This window comes from Oreochromis aureus, linkage group 15 (genome assembly GCF_013358895.1).
Source record: "Oreochromis aureus strain Israel breed Guangdong linkage group 15, ZZ_aureus, whole genome shotgun sequence".
Taxonomy (NCBI): Eukaryota; Metazoa; Chordata; class Actinopteri; order Cichliformes; family Cichlidae; genus Oreochromis; species Oreochromis aureus.
The window spans coordinates 16,585,786-16,606,594 of record NC_052956.1 but is presented as its reverse complement, the minus strand read 5'-3'; the positions used below and the strand labels follow the sequence as shown (position 1 = coordinate 16,606,594).

At 39.9% G+C, this 20,809-nt stretch overlaps 1 long non-coding RNA gene across 3 annotated transcripts in view; it reads right to left on the bottom strand.

Moving 5' to 3' along the window:
* Positions 1-9,949, bottom strand: part of LOC116325272 — a 71,598-nt gene extending 61,649 nt beyond the window's left edge. For all 3 annotated transcript variants that reach the window (XR_005608409.1, XR_005608408.1, XR_005608407.1), the window contains exons 1-3: positions 9,789-9,949; positions 8,828-8,921; positions 8,582-8,705 (exon numbers count right to left, since the gene is read on the bottom strand). This is a non-coding gene — a long non-coding RNA (uncharacterized LOC116325272). The remainder of the gene's footprint in view (positions 1-8,581; positions 8,706-8,827; positions 8,922-9,788) is intronic.
* Positions 9,950-20,809: the final 10,860 nt, after the last annotated feature.

Sequence of the window (20,809 nt, the reverse complement as noted above, 5' to 3'; positions counted from 1 at the left end):
GAAGCAGGCTTAACTGTGTTTTCGTCAGACTTTACAAAACATATTTGGTATGCGTATGTCTCTGTCCCACTAACAAATGCTGGAGTTGGAGAGCTGAGAGGACAGCAGCCTTTTACGGTTGTTTGGTTGTAAACGTCTGGTCTTTGATGGCAAAGTGACATATGAGACAAGCCACTGGCTCTGCTTTCACTGCTCTGAGATCATTTATGATCTGTGTGATTTGTGGAAACAGAGATACCATTACCAAGTAAACAAACATGCTATGATTTGTCATCTTAAGAGATAGGTTTCCTGTTACTGATGACATAATACTGATAGGTCAGTGCAGCTAAACAGCTCCTTACACTGGCCTATAGGTCAGCAACACTTTGAGCATAAATAACCTGCAGGACTGATGGACTTGCACCTGGTGCCAGTTTTTAGATAATTATGCTAGTTAATCTTACTCACTATAAAGCTATCTAATACAGTAAAATAAAGCATAGAATAACCTGGGCCCTAGTTCAATTAAAGAACATAAGAACACAGATGAAAATGTTAAATTTCTTATTTTCTCTCTCCAGTTGTTGCTTCATAAAGTTCTGTTTTCTTGCCTATAAAGAGTCTATGATACACCAGCAGCGGATGTTGTTGTCATCGATTTCCCACTTCTATTTTGCACTCCACAAACCAACCTGCCATTATCATATAATGTATCCATGAAATCATATTTCACCACTTATTACAGAGCATAAAACCACATGGGTCACAATTTTAAATCCACGAGGTTCAAAATGTTTCTCAGTGACTCACGATTGTCCCCGGTGTCATGGCTGAGAGCTACGCAGACAAGCTGTGTTCATGTAAGACCAAACAAACACAAACAGCAAGGGATTCATTTGAAATCTGCAGGGGGAAGCCAGATTCATAATGAAAACAGATGGTTACTGATATAAAGTTGAAAACAATTACAGCATCACATCATAAAAAGCGAGGTTTAAAAAAGTGTGTTCCCATTTATGATTTAAAAAGTCATGTTTTTTGGTCAGTTTCAAAACTTTTGCCAGCCACAGACAAACATGGTGCATTTTTACACATTCGGGTGCACTTTGAATACAAAAAGAATATTTTGAAATCACAGCCACCCACTGATAAACATTTCTATCACTACTGTTGTTAATTTCTTTGAAACTGCTGGGGTGATAAGAATTTTTCACCCCGATTGTCAATGTGATTGATAGAGCTGTTGACTAAAGCACAAAATGCAAAAAAGCCGATAGCGTTTCAAATCCTGAGGATAGAGTGGAAAAACCCAACTGCTCGAAAACATTTCATACACTGCTGATTAGTGACTCAACGATCTATTCAACAGACTTTTCTATTCAACACTCTTTTAGATGTGTCATTTTAAATAACTGTGCTTGTAGTATTTATTTGTACAGAAACAATAAGTAAAAGTAACTATTCCTTTTGGGATTCTTCAGTGCAAACACACTAAAAAGCATTATGCTGGATTCTTACTGTATTTCTTATTTTTCCAGTTACCAGCCGAGGTTGTTCCGTGGTTTATTCCTCCATAGTTCAAGCACCAGAGCTGAGAATGTGGGTTAAATTAACTATAAAATGAGGTAGTAGTTGCCTGCAGAGACTTTCCAGTCTCCTGATATAAACACACTTCATATCAGTGATCCTAACACTGGTGTGACCTGAACTCCTGTGATCTAAGTGGCGTTTGTAGTGCATTTATAGCTCATGAGTGAACCTTTTTTTTTTTTTTTTCTTTAATTATTTCACAGTCCATCCAATAGGTTTCAGGGACAGGCATGATTCTGACCAGATGCTGTCTTCACCAAGCTGCTCCAAGAATCTGACAGAAAATGAATGCATTTTTCCCTGGCTGCCCAGAGTCTTACTGCCCCTTTCAACAGCAATTCAATTTGCAGTTGACCGGAATGAAATCTTAGAGAATCATAGTGAAATGCTGCATTTCTGCCTTTGATGGATACAGTTCTGTGATGACTAAAAACAAAAACAAAAAAAAATTCCATTACAATTTGTATCAGATTGACAGGTGGGAGATACTATATGTTTGAAAAGCTATAAACTAAGTTTTTTTCTTCTTTCTGGTTCCAAAAGCTGCTCTGTCTATAAAGTATGTTTTCCATGGTGGCTATATCAAATAAGTATGTTGTTACATAGACACTGGTGCGTTCTCAACTGGTGAAATAAACAACTACTTAACTATGGTGGGTGAAGGCTGAAGGTTATCCAGTGGATGTTTTCTGGCCATGACCCTTATACCCGTTTTGGTGTACTGTCAGCTAAAATGAAAAAGTGCTGCTCCACTCATATTCCAGCTTTCTCCAGTTCTGTGCCTTTTTGTGAGAGCCACTGATGTGTCTCATTTACTGCCTGAAGTTTCCAATGCACCGGGTTAGTCACACAGGCCTGTCTCACGGGGTACCTACCTAAGTATCTTGGGGTGTTGTTTACGAGTAAAGGGAATAGTGGAGTTGGTGATGGACAGAGTGGTTGTTCTGGGTGTCAGTGATGCAAATACTGTTCCAGTCTGTTGTGATGAAGAGAGAGCTGAGTGTGAAAGCAAAGCTGTGAATCTACCAGTCGATCTACACTTCGATGTTTTTACCCTCGTCCATCATCACGAGTTTTGGGTAGAATGAGACTGCGGATTCAAGCAGTGAAAATGAGTTTCCTCTCATGGGTGTCTGGGCTCAGTCTTAGAGATAGTGTGAGATTGTTTATTTGGGAGATGGATAGATGAGAAGTTTCAGGCATGTCCTAGTGGGAAATTTGTTTGCTTGGAAACATCTCAGTGTCCTACCAGAAGAGCTGGAAGAGATTGGGGACGGGAGAGGTTATGTGGGATGGGTGGATGGGCTGTCACTACAGGGGTACAGTTCTGAAACAGAAAGTGTTAACCTACAATCTTTTATTAATCTTAACCAAGCAGTTTTTAGTGCCTAAACCCAACTCTGTAACTTAAAGCAAAAGTGAACATTAAAAAAAAAAAAAAACTTGTTTTGTGTACTACATTCAGCATATAACAAAAGTTTTGTTATTTGACCATTTGGGATGAGAACATAGTTGATTCTTATTCATTTGGAACTCACAAGCACTACTGTTGTATACACAGGTGATATTATCCAACTGTGTGCAGCTTTAATACTCATGTCTTAAGGTGGGGACTGGGATTAGGCCTATAAGAGGAAACATTTAAAATAATATCTAAATAGCGTTAGCAATATTTGAGTTACAAAGCATCATAAGTCCCCTTAAAATTAAACTCAGCCCAACTAAACCCAAAGTGAAATGTATGTTTAAGACATACACAATAACAAGTAGACGTATAACAGTCAAGCTATTTAAAGCAATTTAATTTAGCAAATTTTGTAAGTAATTTGAATTTAATAACAATGTATTGTCTTTACATGTTTTGTTTGTTTGTTGCGTTTCTATGAAGATTTAAATTTCAGACCCATCATTATGGTCAGCTGGAGTCAACTGTTAATTGGGTGCTGCCAAGCCGTGCTTCCACCCACAACCCCATTCACTGAGCAGGCAACTGTGACTTCCTAACCACATCAATAAAATGCCATCAGTAAGAAGACGACATCAACAAGACTTTCACATAAACACCTACTTGTTTGCTGGGAATTCCCCAATGCTTGGGCTATGCCATGAAGCAGTTTATAAATTCAAACGTGCACAAATGTGACTCACTTCAACCACTGGTGTATGTTTATGCAGGATGACTTTTTCTTTCCTATAATCGGATGCTTATGGTTGTTCAACGTTTAGTTCTGCTAGACACGTTTATATGAAAAGACGACCATCTTCTTGAGCTATATTAGACAACAGTTGCATCATTACTGCTATAATGCGTTGGTTATGGTGACTGGCTGAATATGTGCAACAGGATCTTTTTCAAGCACACTGTGGGAAGACTTAAATTTTTGGGGGAAAAGTATTTGCTATTTGATCTCCAGTTTGCAGGGCTTTTGGATAAAATGTTAGCAATCTATCACTTTGTGTTGCTTGTGTGTGGTAGGCCTGAAATTTGTATTGGTAATACATGGAGAGTTCACTACCCAAAAACAAATGTTAGTGAATATTATTCACTATTCTCAGTCTGTTCTATGAATTTTATCAGGTTCTGGTTTTATCAGTAATTGGTGACAATCTTGATACCATGGTTTCCTCAGTGTCACGATTGGTGGGATTCTTTTTTTTCCTGCTACTTCTCTATATCCATTGCTTTCTCATTGCCAGCAAAGTTCTCATCTGGGTACAGCCAAGTTTTTCAAAATAGAAGCCTAAATGTGGCAGCACACCACCCAAAACCAGCAGTCAGCCAGTCGTCTCAGTGTTTTTCCCTTATTTTACAGATTTTGTCCCCTGGCTTGATGTGGCCCTTAACAAGAGGGTGGTGGCACAGTGCTTCTGACTTCTTCTGACACTGTGTGTGAGTTTAACCATCAGAGGACAAAACTTGCTATATTCACGTATAGAAGAGTTTGGAGAGGCTTTGGAGTGTAAAAGCGACTGATAATTTCAACTATGACCAACTATGTTTTCACTGTGGCACTGTGGGGCACAGCAAGTTACGAACTGCATTTAGTTTTCATTTTGAAAAGCAGTACTAAAGCCTCCAAAAGGAGTACGACTAGAAATCATATCCAAGGAGTAGCCTTGACTCAAGTAACACGATCAGATCACAAATGAAAGGCGGTTCTGGAGAAGACGATGTGGTTTCACTGGCTTGCAGTACCATAACGTTAATGTCCCCTCTGCCTTGCAAATCCGTCTCTCTCAGACGCCATGTGTATGTGAATCTCTCTTATTTAACCTCTATTCACAGTCCCACAGTGATGGGAACTAATTGGCATAGACAGTTAAAATTGATAATGATATGAGGCAGCTCCCCTGGACCGTTTCAACAAATCCTGATGTTATGCTGTTTGTCACAGCACTGGGGTTGGAATGCAGGGCCTTCTTGGAAAAAGGATGAACACAAAAATAACAAAAAATGTGAGGGAATTTTTTTATTTATTTTTTAAAATTTTGATTAGTTGCTTTTTACTTTGTTTTTTCCAGCTAGACCTGAGAAATAACAATAATATAGTTGTGTTATGTTAGCGAAGCAAAAGAAAAATTCAAATATTTTCATGCATTCTCTGTTTTTAGGATAAGATGAAACAATATATATCGTAGATCAAAAGTTCACACCGAACTGCCTAGTAACTGCCTGGTAGCTGTAGTGGTAGAGAAGCTTGTCCATTAATCACAGTCGGCTGATCCCTGGTGCTGTGATGGACCAAAGTGTCCTTGGCCAAGTTATTAAACCTGAAGGAATGAGAGTGCTTTGCATGGCAGCTCCATTAACTTTGGTATGACATAACAACCATGTAAAGCACTTTGGAGTTGCAAAGGTTTAAAAAGTACTTTATAAGTATAGTTCATTTAATCTAAACATTAGCTTCTTAAAAACAACAAAGACAGTCAAACCATTCTGTGTATATCAGTGGTACTTGGGGCACTTTGTCCTTCTTCAGAGGTCAAAGGTCTTAAAGAAGAACACTGCTCATCACAGTCCACTGGGTGCATTTAACTGATCAACGGCTGATGACCGCTTGGACTCAGTCACTCTGCAAGCTGCCAAATAATGTCTAATGACCTGCTGGGTAGTAACCCTCATAGATGAAAGGGCTCTCATGGATGATGCTTCCAGACTACTGGGGTTAAAGTGTTTTTAGAAAGTTCCTTTGTTTTCTTAGCCAGTGGAGCTGCACTGGAATTTACCTACAAACTGTGTCTGATATTTTTTTTGTTAAATGCATTTTTAACAAAAGAAACAAAATTCGTTTCGGCCTTCTCTTCTAACCATTCACATATTTGCACAGCACTTTTAGATACTTAAATATGGCACGTTTCCTCTTACATTAACAAATTCTGCTGCTTTGTCTGTAGCAGCTGTGCTGCTTTCTGTCATTTTATGTTTAACAGAACATACTTTTTACCATATCCCTACTTATGATTGCTCAGATTCTTTCCACGTACCTCCCACTCTTTCACACACACGTTTTGTTTTGGTTCTACTGAATGTCATTTCTCTTACTTCCAGAGAATACCTCCACCTCTCCAAGCTCTCGTACACCTTCCACCTCGCTACAGATCACAATTTTCTGCAAACATCATTGTCCACAGAGACTCCTGCTTGACCTCAACTGCCAACCCATCCATCACCACTGCAAAGAAAAGGGGCTAAGTGCAGATTTCTGATGTAATCCCACCCCCACCTTGAACCCATCTGTCACTCCTACCACACACTCACCTCTGTCTCACTATCTTCATACATGTCCTGCACCACCCTTACATACTTCTCTCTTGGCACTGCACTATGTTCTTTCTCTAGGTCCATCTCCATCAACACTCTCAAAGCAAACATCAAATCTGTAGTGCTCTTTCGAAGCACAAAGGCACACTGCTGCTCACTGATCATCACCTCTTCTTAAGCTAGCTTCAACAACGTTTTCCTATATCTTCATGGTGTGGTTTAATCTCATGATGTCTGAGTTCCTGTTCTAGTTTCTGCTCTTTCACTGGGGCTAGGAGACATTAGAGTTAATGTCTCCTAGCCCCAGTGATTTTTAGTTACTTTGCTCTTGGGCTTTGTTTCCGTTTTGGATTTGTGTTTTGTCTCTGTGACTTCATCACCTCTATGAAGGACCTTTTGTTCAACTCCACCTGCTTCTCTGTTTCTGCATTTTGGGTCCTCACTTGCCACACTCTAACAGTCCCTTTCAGATAGTACCTTCTGCATAAGATGTAGCCCACTTGTGTGCACTTTCCTCCACTCTTCTCTCCCACCCCACACCACGTTATCACCGATGTTCCCTTTACCTACATATCCACTGATGTCTGCTCCATTCACCACTCTCTTCCTGCTGGGACACTCTACCGCTTCATTCAACTTACTGCAGTTTACTTCTTTCTCTTCTAGCAGACACCCAACTTGTGGGGCATCCTCACTGACAACATATAACAACACACCTTCAATTTCCAGCTTCAAATTCATCTTCCTGCTTGACAGTCTCTTCACTACCAAAACACCATTCACATACTCTTTCTTTAAGCTGATCCCCATTCTCTTGTTATCTACACCATGGTAGAACATTTTGAATCCACCTCCAATGCTGCTGGCCTTGCGTCATTTCCACCAGGTCTGTTGAAAACGCAGCCTTCCTTCACACCATAATATCACCAAGCTCTCTCACTTTACCAGTCCCAGCCCTTACATTTAAAGCCCCTACTTTCACCTCGACATTCCTGCCTTTTCATCTCCCTTGCTGCCTCCAAACACAGCTTCCCCACTCCTTCTCCTTTGTCTTCAGCCAACAGTAGCACAGTTTCCACAAGCACCCTGTTGGCCAACAGCACCGGAGTCAGTTGTTGTTAACACAGGACCTGACTGATCTAGTATGGAAATCTCATTCTTGATGATCCACATGTTTGCTTTGGCAAAGATTTTACAGTGGTTTCTCTTCCTGACGCAACCCTCCCCATTTGTCCAGGCTTGGGACCAGTACACTGGTTTGTGGCTCCCCCATGGCTGAGACTCACACACAAAAGAATGAAAAACTTCAATAAGACTAGAACAGCAATGAAATTAGAACAATAATCCAAAGGCCACACACACTCTAGGAACAGAAAACGTTCCTTCACTGTGATATTTATTATATGGGCTGCCATACAGTGTATTTTATTTTGAACTGCAGCTTTGCTCAGTTTTGCTCACCTTATGTTTAATAAGCCTTAAGTCATTTACAGGAGGAAAAACAAGCAGATAAAATGGACTCACTGTTGTTCCTGTGCTCCCATTGGAATATCTCTGTAACCACTATAGCAGTGTTGTGTATTTAAACTACATTGCACCTCTGAAGACGGAACAAAAAACTCTCCCTTCAGACTGAAACAAGGCCACAGCAGTTTTAATTAACGGCAATAATATCCTGACATTATCAAAAATGGATCACCACTGACCTGCAGCTTAGAACAGTAGCAAGAGTGTCCTTTCAACATGTTTGAGATATTACACAAGTTTCCCGTTCGCCAAAGAGGTGATTGTTAGAAGATAAAGTAACTTAAAAAAATATATTATTTAAATTATTTTCTATAATGTTGAATTTTCTGATCTGTTTCATGGAAGGCTGTCAGATTTGACAAACACTTTGACTGTAAAGTGTTTTTTGCTGACTTTAATTGGAAAAAAATAATTTGCATCTCAGCTGCCTACTGAAGCTTTGATGAACCAATTAATTTAATAAGCAGTGATCATTTATAAAGCACTTCAGTTTGAAAAAGTGTGCAGCCAATACCAAATTAAAATAATGCAGAAAGCTCTATTTAAGCATTTAAGACCCTCTTTACTGTGCAAAGAGAAACACATTCAGAGTTTGACCTTTTCAACCTACAAATCATCTCATAGCTCCCGCTTATGATCCACGCTACTTACCTCCTATTGAACTGTTTTTGCCATGAAAGATCCATGCTTAGAATGACACATCACAGACACAGCACATACCTGTGGATAAGGTCTCAGCAGGTCTGAAAACAGTCACGGCCCTGATCAGGATCCTGCAGACCAGAGAGGCCACGGGCTGCTCCGTGTTGTGACTCCAGCTGCAGCCAGACGTTTCCTAGACGTCCTGCACGTGAGATGGAAAAACACATCACTGTCCGCTTCCAATGTGAAATTCACTGCCCTTTACTAATCCACAAAAGTATGTGGATGACGCATTAAAATCACAAAATTAACAGACAGACATACCTGGAAATTAATGGAAAAAACAATAAAATGGGGACATGAGAAGGTTAGATCTTTAAGATGTTTTCAGTTTTCAGAGTTGGTCATATGATGATTACTGTGGAAAAAAGGGGAGAATTCAGTGTAGAGCCTTCATTATTTTATTAGATTTTTATTTTATTAGATTTTCTCGACAGAACACCTGCATAAAATGCAACCATAAATTACACAGTGTTCTAGTGGCACATGTGCTTTCACATGCAAAGAGAATCCATTCTTCATCACTATGCATCAATACTGTGATAACCTGAATTTGTAATCATCTGAAACAGATCAGGATTGTAATAGATGTTTTTTGTAAGATTATTCATGTAATTTTCAAAGCAAACTACTACAGAACAAATATTATAGTAGGCCTAATGGTTTTCACATGAAGAAAAGTCATCATTTTACATGATTCAAAAAACTAAATAACAGATGATTAATGGGCCGTCTGTCTGCCCCACTTTAATATCTAATTGGATAAACTATGGCAGCAGCTCAGTAGACAAGATCAAGGTGACCTGCTGAGATTCAAAGTGAGCATCAGAATAGGGGGGAAAAAAAGGTGATTTGAATGACTTTGAATGCAGCATAAAAACATCCAGTGAGCCGCAGTTCTCTCGCAAAAAAACAAAAAAAAAACAAAAACTTGTTGGAACAGGAAGTCATAGGAAAAACTCAGTAACTCAAATAATCCCTCATTACAAATATGGGCTGCAGCAGCAGACGACCATACCGGGTCACACACGAATAAACATTGCCTGGTCTGATGAGTAAGTTTGTGCTGTGACATTCCAAAGATAGGGTCAGAATTTGGCACAAACAACAATCATGGATCCATCCTGCCTGGTATCAACGATTTAGGCTGCTGGTGGTGATCTAACAGTGTGGGCCCCTTACTATTGGACCACAAAGTATGGCTGCTTCCAACAGGTTAACATACCATGTTACAAAGTTCAGATGACCTCAAACTGGTTCCTGGGATTGTCCTGGGATGGTTAGGATTCCTCTGTTTTCTTCACTAATGTTTTGGCCTTCGTTGAGGATGAGCAAGTCCTGCCTTAGATTCCACCTGCTGATTGAGCCCCCTGGTTTCAGCCTACACACCTGATTCTCATCAGACCATCAGTGACAGTATTTAAGGACCAGCTGATGTTCAGTCTCTGCCAGATTGTTGTTTATTGGTTGGTTTCATCAACAGAAGGATGCGCTCTCCTCAAATTTTCTCCAAGCTGCTCTGCATTGTCTGGTAAGGAATTGCTGAATACTTGCCAGCCTGTCCACCTTCTGACAACACCTACTACCTTTGGAATCCTAACCAGTCACCCCCCCTCCATTGCCTTGTTCTTGGAAAATCAAAATCAGTCCGCACATTAAAACTTCGCCTGGTCAGATCACAACGACCAACACCGCTTGTCTTTAACAGAAGTGGCCTCCAGTGCTGTGTTCCCAAAATCCCCAATGAATTTTTAAAGCTCTGTGTGAACTCTCAATAAACCATTTAAACATCACACTGTTGGTTCTGGGCTTTGCTTTAGAGACCACAATCATAACTGTCTTATTTGCCTAGTTTGTTGAACACAACAAAAAGTCTTTAAATTAATGAGACAATAAGAAATGTTTCTGGCACCTTGTTTAATCTATGTCATTAAAAATGTACTAGCAAGAGATATCTAAGAAAGTAACCTAACACAGTCAAGCTCAGCCACTTACCCCAGCAGATAATATTATATTATTATAAGGCATGAAATTTAAGTTGCCTTTGCTCTGAGGTAGACTGGTAACCTGTCCAGGGTCTACTCATCCTTTTGCCTCGTGTCAGCTGGGACAGGTATCGGCCCCCATTCAACTTTAAATCAGCTGTACGGACGGACAGATGGACTCTACACTACACTAACTCTAAAATACACTAACTCTATAAACACACTGAAGAAGCAGAAAATCTGAGAGGTAAGTTATTCTTTAGATCACCATCAATTAACCAGTTGCATAATGAATGGAATGAGTCTGCTATGTTGAAATGATGGGGATGTTTTTTTGTTTTGTTTTACTTTTTACCTTTTGTTCCTGATCCTTTTGGATTACTTACGGGTATTAATAATCTTCTTTAGCATGTCGAGATGATGTAATAACAGCAAGCAAAATCTCAGATAAGCCGACTTTGTCGTTTGGTGCTAATGACGGGAAGAAGATGAGGTTATCAGCTACTTAAAAAATTTAATGAAGTTAGTGGAGACTTAAATCGGAAGGAATCCATCTACATGGTAAAGTTGCTTTGTGTCTTTCTTTGTAAATAGGCAACAATTTGTAAAAATGCCTAGTATATCAACTTTATGAGGCGATAATAAGCAATTGTTGTGTTCACAGCTGCTCCCAAGTCAGTAAAAAATTATTTATAGTCCTCATAAAGATCTCAAAAAATTGGCCACAGAAGTTTAGCAGGCTATCAACATGTTTTTTTTTTCTTTCTTTCTCACTTTTTTCTTTCTTTCTTTATTTGCTCGCTTGTTTTCTTTTTATTTCTTCGTGGATCAACTCCTTGTGAGGAGGGCCTCACGTGGCCACTAAAGGAACTGCAGTTTCTGGCTTCATTTTTCATCCCTGTAGATTGCCAACTGGTGGGGAGGCAAGGGCTAGTCTGCAGTTCTGTATTACAAGTTAAACAGTCAAGATGGTTGTTAATGTATAACTCCAAACCTTTTTGCAGGTATTTCTTCCTGAAACATAAACCCACATAAAGCACAGTGCATCTGGAGTGCACTCTGAGGCAATGCGTGGCACAGTGGCACAAGTGAGTCTTTGTTGTTTAGTGGGTCTTACATCATCTCCAGACTCCAGTTCCTGGATCAGCTACTGAAGGGGTTGGTAAGCGATCCCAGAGGTGCACTTTACCCTGGCCTGAACCCACTGGATTTCTACCTGTCTCACAAAAGCTGCTGTTAGCGGCATTTTAACAGTGCATGTTCCCACGCTATGTTTTTGTGATTCTGTCAACCAGTGAACTAAAATCTCACCTTAATGTCCAGTGTAAGCCTTTGAGCCTTGCTGTTTTCAATCAGTAGCTGCGGGGAGCCCCGCTGGCAAGTAGGTCAACAGTTTCAGTGCTGAAACAGTTGTTGCACGGCAGTATGGCTACTGCTGCTTCTCCATCTCAGCCCCATCGCCTGCCTGAGCTCAGCTTTTCCACCCGTAACTCATTCCTGCTAATTAGGACAAAGGCTCTTGCTGGTCTGTGAGGGAACCACTTTCACATGGGAAGCCCTTCGTTTGTTTCCACCCCCTGTGCCCAAGCACGAGTTAGCCGTGTTATGAGACAAGACTCCAACAGAGAAAAACACAGACAAGAAGAATCTTTCAGCTCTTCCCTGAGGTCACCTTCACTTGGCAAAATAAAATTCCCCTCACGTGAGTGCTGCTCAGCCAAATGTATAAACATAAACAATTGATGGAAACAGCTATGAGCTGCTCATCCTTCATCCAACAGACACTTCTACACGATCGAACTTGACACACACACAAAAATGAATATGTAAATAATTTTCCTAAACCGCACAAGCTTTGAAACAAGGTGCTATTGATCAGAAGCTGACATGTAACGACTTACTGACATGTAAATGATTCATCATTTCCAAATCTACACTTTTTTTGACTTTGCTGAGCAGTAAAAGAGTTCAGTGCAAGTAACCTTTAGTCCTGTGCTTGCTGAACACACCTCACATTGCCTTGTAAATTAGTGAGGTGTAAATGACCCAATTTAATTTATTTAATTGGAAAAATCAGTGCAGATGGGCGTGGAAGTAAATGAAAAATGCAAATCAGTAACAGGAGTCAATACCCAAAACTGGGTAACTAGTGGCAGGGTAAAGGCAAAAACAAATGTAGGTTTGTAATGTAAGTTTACACAGTGCTTTTCACAGGTATGAAGCCAAAAAGTGCTGTGCAAAAATGTAAAAAAAACTAAGAATAATCTAAAAAAATATATCATAGAATAATATATATTTTAAAAAAGGAATGAAGGGACATGAATGCAGAATCCCAGAGACCATTACACATTTTTCAAGAGCTTTATTTTGACAGGATTCTCAGGCAAAGAAATGGATACGTTCAACTCAGCTAAGTTGCCTTTCAGCATAGGGACCAGGTGCAAAGTCACCAGGGAACCATCATGGGGAAGAAAGTAGGTAAGTATTGATGCATCTGAGTATTTTGCCAGAATTGTTAATAAACCTGACTGGAATTAACACTTAATTTTGTCTCCTTTTGTGATCTGCAGCCAGGGAAGACAGGCATAGATCCAAGAAAGTAGAGCTGATGGAGACCAGGCATGCCCAAATAGCTGATCACAGACAGTCGGGAACACCCCACCCCCAGGGTAGGGCAGGGCACCGCTCTACCATGTTTGTACTGTTGGTGCCTTTTTGACCATTTTATCTCTGACTGATATTTTGGCTTATTGTGTCATAAAAAATGTCCAACAAGTCTGGGTTGTTTTTTTTTTTTTGAAAGTCCGTTTTTTGTTTTTTTTTACATTAACCCTCTGGGTTCCAGAGTATAACTGGCAATTCCTTTTTGCACAACCTCACATGCCTGAATTTAAAGTTATTTTTTCATTTTGACATACTGTATTTACACAATTGATCTAAAATAACACAAAAAAAACATCAAAGCTGAGTTGGAAAAAGTTATATATTTTATTATAAAAACCACAAACATGTTTAACGAATCATTTTCATTACTTGAAATGCAAACATGTAAATCTTACATGTAGTTCACACACAAATTCTGCAAACAACAAAGTTATGTACTATATATACAACAACTATCTGTGTCTGTTTGAGATTCTTGCATAGAGCTATCAGCATTGGCTGATAGCATAGCCCTCCGCACTGCTGTCCAAATCCCATTACCAAAATGCTATAACTGAGGCGTCAGTTAGTAAACAAACCAATGAGTAATATCACAGAGCCCAGTCCATCTTCGACATACAGTCTATGCTTCCATATGTTCACTAGCTAGAGCAAGGTCATCAAAGATAAAAACAACTGTACATGGTTGAAAATGACAGCAGCAACAGGGAACTAAATCACAGCAATAAACTTCTTGTCCACCTAGTCAGTGGGCAAGTATACACACGGCCTCTTTAGTAGTTACACCTTGCTAGTATCAGGTCAAGAATTCAGAACTGCCTGAATTCTTTATGGCACAGGTTCAACAAGGCGCTGGAAACATTTCTTTGGTCCACATTAACAGCGATAGCATCACACAGCTGCTGCAAGTTTGTTGGCTGCGCATCCTTGATGCAAATCTCCTATCCCACCGCATTCCAAAGGTGAATTGAGATCGGTGACTGTGGAGGCCATTTGAGTACAGTGAACTCATTGTTATGTTCGAGAAACCAGTTTGAGATGATTTAAGTTTTGTGACATTTTGAATTATCATGCTTGAAGCAGCCAGAAGATGGGTACGCACCATGATCATAAAAGGATGGGCATGGTCAGCAGTTATATTCAGGTAGGCTGCGTTGACTAAATGATGCTCAGTAATAAGGGATCCAATGAGTGCCAAGAAAACATCAGAAGCAGCCTGAACTGTTCATTAAAAGCGGGATCGATTCATGCTTTCATGTTGTTTATGCCAAATTGCACCTTTACCGTCTGATTGTTAAGCTCTTTTTCTCTTTTTTGTATCACTTTCTGTAAACCCTAGAGATGGTTGTGTGTGGGAAAATCCCAGCAGATTAGCAAGCTGGGCTGAAATGCTCAGACCCAAAAAACCATGCCATGCAGAGTCACTTAAATCACATTTTCAGCAGGCCATCTTGACAACGTGTACATTCCTAAATGCAGTGAGTTGCTGCCATGTGATTGGCTGATCATCCATTTGTGAAATCAGGGTGTTGAACAGGCAGTGAGTGTACATAATGTTCATATGAAAAAAGAAAAAAAAACAATTTTTGTACAATTTATTGCACAATATGGATTGGCTCTTTTTTTATATAAATACTAAATGTAAGTAATATTTTACTCACTCAAACATGCATTCTTTAGGGGGTGATCAATTTAAGAGTTTTAAATTCAGAAGATTCCCGGGAAATGATTTAAAAATCCCCAGGAAAATAATACAAAGTTATTATATGAACTCGTGCAGTTTTGTTTATGTTCTATGAAAATGTGGGCCAACACCAAAAAGGTTATAACCCTGTGGACTTCGCTCCTTTTTTTAATGTGCCACAAAATCTGCAAGGTTTCGTGCTGATAAAATTACACTTGGGTAGCAACAACACTGAGATTGTGAGAGCCATTGTGCATGTTTTTATATGAGACACAGTAAAGCTGGTATGCAGCAGAGCGAGGTGACTGGGCGGGAAAAAAAACACAAGGAACACGCAGTCTGAGCCACAGTGGGGAATACAGAGAAAGCTGTAAACCAGAAAATCTCCCCTTAAATTACAAGAAGCCAAAGGAACAAGAGGTGCGAATAAGAAGCCAAGAGCACGACGGGCAGAAAAAGAAACAAAGAAAAAGAAAATACAAGAGCCAGATAGAGAAAAGGAATAAGTCCTGCAAACATTTAGACAAAAGGTTCTTCCCTGTATAAATTGAAAAAAGAATCAATAAATGTATTTATTTGTGGCACCCTGGAGAACTGTCTGCTGTTAAAAATATATATTGCCCCATCTGGCACCAGCAAATATAAATAAAGCTTATCTTGACAAACAGCCCAGGCTTTCTTGAGCTTCTTTGTCCTGAAACAACCCACTGAAGTGTTTGTTATTTTAAGTGTAATGATTATTATATTGCACGATAATAAACACGTGAAACACAGAAACGTACATGCATACACAAGGCAAATAAAAAAACAGTCTTAGGGTCTACCAAAAGAGTAACTGTGATGTTGATAAAACTGATTTCTGTTACATTTTATGAAAAGAGGTAATTTTACTGTCACTTAGTCTTTTCAAAAGTCCAGCAAGTTCATCTTCCTGCATGGTTCCTTTGCTAAAAATAACTCTTTTTGGCACCCAGGAGGTGCATCTGGCACCTTGTTGCAGGCAAGTTGCACATATTCATTCTGCCCTCTGCCCCGAAACAACACATTTTCTTCAAATAGACTTCTCCCCAAAGCAAAGCACTGGTAAATCTTTCATCATACTCATGCAATAATGCCATAAATCAGCAGCCTGCAGCTTATGAGCCAGTGCAAGTTTTAAAACTGGGGTCACATACAAATATTTTTATGGCGTGCACTGATGTTTACCCTTTTTTTCCCAACCCTAGCATATTCTCCTTGCACTTAAAGGAACATGAACGTAAAGATCACTGAAAAATAGTCATCAGTCCAAGGGAAAACTTTATCACCTCTGTGTGTTGGAGTGTTCTGCCCTGTTGAATCCAGCAGATGGGGTCAGAACTCCAAGCACTCTTTGATTGGGTTAATTGTGGCTTCGGTCTGCTGGGAGAATATTGTTACAAAGCCTTCAGAGCTCAGTCATTTAAGGTATTTTATCTTATGTAGTATATAAATATCATCCCTGCTGAACCCAAACAAGCCCACATATCTTAACTGAATTCAACAGTTCCTTCTCTGCACCATTTTAACCTCAGCCCTTCCATAAACCTTTGGTCAGACCAAAGCCCTTCTGGTTTTATTAGGTCTCCCTGGACGTGGATAAAATAAATACTCATGTCTATGAAGCTGGACTCAGAAGGAAGACAGCATCTCTGTGTTTGCTGTCTGTCAGCTACAGGCAGGCACAGGGTCTGATTTCATGGATCATGTTGATTCTTAATTGAATTAATATTTGTGCAATCATTTTAAATTCTTTACAGCAAGATTTTTAACTTTGCTTCATCAGAAAAAAATATGGTTGCAGACTATGTATTTCCTGAACAATGCATCCATCTGTTTTCTGACACATTTATATATGCATCCATCCAAATGCCTGCTAGTTTGTGTTTCTGTGATCGCTGGTGTGTTAAACGAGATCGATGGGCGTCTGTCAGCACATCAGCCTGCCTCTGTGTTTGCCGCCTCTGTCCCTCACAATCCTCCAAGACACTGAAGCTTTGATGCCTGCTGTCACCAGAACATGAGAAACTGTCATGTCTGACAGCTGTTTGGTCGCATGGCATGGAGAAAGTGCCTGAAGGAGGGGACAGCCTGCTGTCATGGCTGATCATCATGAGCTAGATGTCCCTCACACAATAACCTGGAAAGATTTCTGACCAGTCTATTACAATTCGTGACTACTGATGGTTTTGTTAGCATGACTCTTTAAAGCACGACAACTTCTTGCATAATCTCAAGGTGTTTCCTGTGAGGCACTACTGCCCTCTATTGGCAAATGTGTGTTCAAATCTCTGTCACTTAAAATCTTGTATCATTTTCTATAAAGAATCTCTATTTTTCATCATTCTAATGAGCTGCAGTTGAAGGTACATTCGTTTATGCTTTAGTAGGTAAGCATCCACATAACTGCAATATCAGTCACGCTTGAGTGTGACAAAGGGGACAGCAATGCAACAATTAGTCCTCTTTTCAATGTAGCACTCTCCTGTTTTATTACCTGTGAGCCTTGTTTGAACGGTTTTGCTGATTCTCCTGCCTCAGTAATAAAGTCAACTATAAATCTGTTTAAACAAAGGTCAAGTAAATTAAAGGAAAATAATAAAGCACTCAATGTCACCTAATGCTTCTGCTCAAGTGGGCAAATTTAGAAAACAAAATGTCACATTATATCAACGCCGGTGTGCCAAGTGTCTGCGCGATAGGCTCTCAGCTGAATTAGAAATTACAGTCATGTTCAACACTAAATGTCAGCTGTCTGCACTGGTACATAATGAGAAAGTAAAAATGTTAAGCCTTTTGAATCTCATTGAAGTTAAACTACAAGAAATACTGACTGTGAAATTAAATAATGGAGCTGCACAGTGCATGAGCATTTTTGAGCTGATCTGCGTACGCTGCATTCATTAACAGCGCTTCTCTGAATTAAACAAGAACTGAATGAATAAACTTGCCTTCTTGGTTATGCAGTACTTAACATTAATGGAGGGAAAAGATTTATCCAGACTTGCTATAATGCAAACTTCTTTTTTTTTGGTCGAAAAAACTGACCCCAAATTGCCACTGTTAAAGTTTGTGTACTTTTTGAAAGGTAATGTAATGAAATATCTACAGCATAGAGGTCATAGCTTTGTCACTTTTTGCCACAAGTCTTCATTAGATTTTAAACAACTAACCAAATCATCGTTATTTCCATAAACTCTGCTTTTGTAAATGCCCCACAAAACCACGTGACTGCTGTGGATATGCACTCGCTAGTCACTTTATTAAGTACACCTGTTCAACTCTTTGTTAACACAAATAACAAATCAGCCAATCACATGGCAGCACCTCAATGCATTTAGGCATGTACACATGGTCAAGACGACCTGCTGAGGTTCAAACCGACCATCAAAATGAGAAGAAAGAGTGATTTAATTGACTTTGAATGTGGTTGTTGATGTTGGTCTGAGTATTTCAAAAACTGCTGATCTGCTGAGATTTTCCCACACGGCCTTGTCTGGAGTTTACAGAGACGGTTCTGAAAACCCACAAAACTAAGAACAGGAAAATGAGCCTCACCAATAATTGGACGATAGAAGATTAGAAAATGAGTTTTCTGATGAGTCTCAATTTCTGCTGTGACATTCAGATGGTATAGGCTCAGAATTCAGCATAAACAACATGACAGCGTGACTCTATCCTGACTTGTACCAGTGGTTCAGACAGCTGGTGGTGGTGCAGTGGTAAGGGTTATATTTTCTCTGCATACTTTGGACCCCTTATTACTGGTTGAGGATCATTTAAACTGGACTAGGTGAGGCTAAATCCTCCCTTAGTTATGATGAGGTAGGCCGAGGCTTTTGAGCTGTTTCTTCTTCACCCACCTTTTTCACTTACTATGCGTTTATACACCACTCTGCCTTTAACCATGAGTTATTATGGTCTCTGACTCTCTTGCTGTTTTCCTTCCTTCACCCTCGTGGCTGCCTTTTCCTGAACCTGTTTCTGCCTAAGGTTTCTTCCTGTTAAAAAGTAGGTTTTCCCCTTACGCTGTTGCCAAGTGCTTGCTCACAGGGCAGGGGTGGGCAACTCCAGACCTCGAGGGCCGGTGTCCTGCAGGTTTTAGATCTCACCCTGGGTCAGTACACCTGAATCACATGATTAGTTCATTACCAGCCTCTGGAGAACTTCAGGACATGTCGAGGAGGTAATTTAGCCATTTAAATCAGCTGTGTTGAATCAAGGACACATCTAAAACCTGCAGGACACCGGCCCTCGAGGCCTGGAGTTGCCCATCCCTGTCACAGGGGGTCATCTGATTGTAGGGGTTTTCTATATATTATTGAGAGGTTTTACCTTACAATATAAAGTGCCTTGAGACAACTGCTGTTGTGATTTGGCGCCATATGAATAAAACTGAATTGATTTGAAAATTAAACCCCCACAGCCTGCTTGTGTATTGCTATTAATGGCCATAATGTACCCATCTTCTGGGTGAATACATCACCTCACAAAGCTAGGATCACTCATATTGGTTTCTTGAACATGTTACTCAAATGGCCTCCACTGTCACCAGATTTCAATCTGATAGAGCACCTTTGGGATGTGGTGGAACAGGAGAGTCTCATCATGGATGCGCAGCTGACAAATACACAACTGACAATGGTGTGATGCTGTCATGTCAAGATGGAGCAAACTCCCAAGAAATGTTCAGTCTATGCCACGTAGAATTAAGAAAAAGGTTGGTCCAACCTTGTACTAGCGAGCGGTACCTAATAAAAGGCTGCTGAGTGCACGCCAACAAATAAGATGTGTGACCCCAATTTACTATCTCCCTTTATTGGACAGTAAATTGAAGTGAATCAAACAAAGAATGTTGAAGGCATGCAGCATGCACTCAAAAGAAATCAAAAATGTAGCTAAAACCTGCTTACATTTTTTAAGTCTGTACATTATGTTTACAAATTAAAGTCCAAACACCTTTTGTCAGACTGCTTATTAACAGTTCACAATAAGGGGTCTAAATTTTCATTTATTTTCCTCTGCATTTCAGCCTTCCTACAACAGCAGCTCAAAATATTTAACATCAAGTGTGTCACATGATTCATTTGGACAGGGCAAAACTGCAGCAGGCTACATGACAACTGAAAATCTACAATTTCGTAACCACTAACTATCTCTGTGACCACCCATTTAAAACATCTATTATTGCCAACCACTTCACGTAGATACTATTTTTTGTTAGCCTGAAGTATTGCTGAAAAATTATTGACGTCATTTCTCGTGTAAGTAGCTACAGGGTTGTTAAAATTGTCACGTTCTTCCATGTTGTGTGTCACCTTGTTTAAGTCCTTCACTGAAACTACTTAATTCACTGACCTGTGACCTGAAGAAGCAGTCATGCATTTCTATGTTCGATTTAGAACAAAGGTCAGAGCACCTGAGCTTACACTTTCTATTGATTATTGATTTACAACTGCATTACAATAGACTGACCTGTCTTGGAGTGAAGCCTCTGCAGTTTCCTATAGACTTGTTGAGTGTTCAGCTGTCATCGCGCCTTGATTCGCTATCTCACCCAACCCTGCATGAGTCGCAGAGAGCCGGAGGCGCCCCAGGTGAACGCAGGCCTCCCAGAGGGATGATGCGCTGCGGTCTGAACGTATGTGACAGGCTGAGAAAATCCTAGGTTATCTCTCCGCCTGTCTTTAAATTTTAAACAGCAGTGACAAACTTTAGATCCTTTACAGGTGATTAATTTTTTAAAATGCAGTATCAAGAGCGTCAACCATTTTTTTTAGGGTGGCATTAAGTACAGGCTGCAGGAGACAGAAGCAAGCACAAAATGTTGAACTTTGAATATTAGATATATTTTCTCTGGACAGTGTTACAGTTATGCATTATACAAATTACATA